General features: G+C 45.9%; 1 pseudogene; it reads right to left on the bottom strand.

Annotated features, from left to right (window-relative positions):
- Positions 1-772: 772 nt before the first annotated feature.
- On the bottom strand, positions 773-1823 carry LOC112297599 (farnesyl pyrophosphate synthase pseudogene; annotated as a pseudogene).

The following is a 1823-nucleotide window of genomic DNA, read 5'->3' on the forward strand; positions in this document are numbered from 1 at the left end:
AATACTCATATCAGACAAAATAGACTTCAAAAAAAGGGCCATAAAAAGAGACCCAGAAGGTCACTCCATAATACTCAAGGGAAGAATCCATCAAGAAGATATAACCATTGTAAATATATATGCACCCACCATAGGAGCACCCAAATACATAAAGAAAATCTTGGAAGACTTCAAGAAAGGTATCGACAACACTTCAATTATAGTAGATTTTATTTTTTAATTTTTTTTTCTGGAATAACATTGTTTTATTCACCCTTACTTCCTTATAAGTTTGAGAAAAGAAAATCTATTCCATCTGGGTGAACGCATGGTGCTTGCATGTTCTAACCCTAACCACTGCCTCCCCCCCCATTAGGACCCAGGTGTCTTCCCACATCCTAAAGGTAGGCAGATGATACTCTGTGTCTGCAATGCCTGGGTGGGCCCTGTGATAGAAGGGCCTTCTGTCCAGGGTGGGCTCCCATGTTGTGCTTAGAGAGGCTCCTGTCACCCACAACCCCTCACTGGAATAAGCATGTTGGAAAATAATCTCCCCTGCTTTTATTCACTCCTTAAATGTGTGTGTGGTTCACATTTATTTCAATGTTTAATATCAGAAGTGTTGGGTGACGTTTTTGTAACCAGAAACAGGCCACAGGAACTTAACTCTTGTCTATATAAATTAGCCTATGGCAAACTTTTGTCACAGTATCCAGAACCTATAGATGGTGTTAAGAGAGAACTTACTGCAATTTATTGAGAACCTGCCCTCTCTGCTCTAGTAGTCTCTAGGTCAATTTTTGCACTTGTAGGTCTTGTGTGCCAGCCTCAGGAAGATGACTGGGGGCAGGGGCGGTGAGTGCTGCTCAATGAGACCCATAAGGAGGCTGTAACTGTCTTCTTCATACTGTGTGAATATGGCCTGCAGATTCAGCTCCTCGTACAGCGCCTTTACCCAGGCCACCTTCTCAGCCTCCTTCTCCATAATTCTCCTGCAAGATCTGGCACTGCTCTGGAGAGGCCCGTTGCAGACACTGAACCACCAGCCAGCTCCATTTACCGTCCTGGATGTCAGTACCAATCTTACCTGTCACACGAGTCCCCAAAGAAGTCAAGGTAATCATCCTGAATCTGTAAGAGCTCCCCCAGCTCCAGCAGGGTCTTCTTGGCATGTTCCTTCTCCTGTCAATGCCTGCCATCTATATGGCAGCAGCTACAGGAAGGTAGAAGGAGTAGGAAGCTGTCTTATACTTGATGATAGATTTGTACCTCTTTTCAGTGTACCTACCAAGAACCATGCTGCCTTGCCAGGCTGTGATGAAGTCCAGGGTCTGTCCAATCTCACTCTGATAGGAACTCTGCAGGAAGAGCTCGATCAGGTTCAGGTAATAGGGCTGCTCCCAGCAGTAGAGCTTCAGCAGTTGGTAGATACGTGGTTCCAGAAGAATTGCATCACTGATGGCGTCCAAACTGATGCCCGGCTTCTGATACCGGCAGATCTGACCCCGTCAGGTGAGGGATGAATCCATAATGTCATCTGACAGCAGGAAGAAAGCCTGGAGCAGTTCCACACACCAGCCCATAATCATGGCCCGCTGCAGACTGTCGACATCCAGCTTTCTTGGTTCCACCAGATCCTGGAAGGTTGTCAGCACAGTCATGCCTCTCTGGTATTTTCCTCCAATGACATTGTATTCCAGGACCTCCTTGAGATGGGCAATAGCATCTCCTATTTCTGGGTGCCCCATGTAATCTTCAGTCAGCACCCTGACAATCTTGAAGAAGTGCTGGATGAAACTCTGCTTTTTTTGGTCATAAACATCCAATTTCTGGTCTCCATTCAT

Source organism: Desmodus rotundus, chromosome 3 (assembly GCF_022682495.2).
Source record: "Desmodus rotundus isolate HL8 chromosome 3, HLdesRot8A.1, whole genome shotgun sequence".
Classification (NCBI taxonomy): Eukaryota; Metazoa; Chordata; class Mammalia; order Chiroptera; family Phyllostomidae; genus Desmodus; species Desmodus rotundus.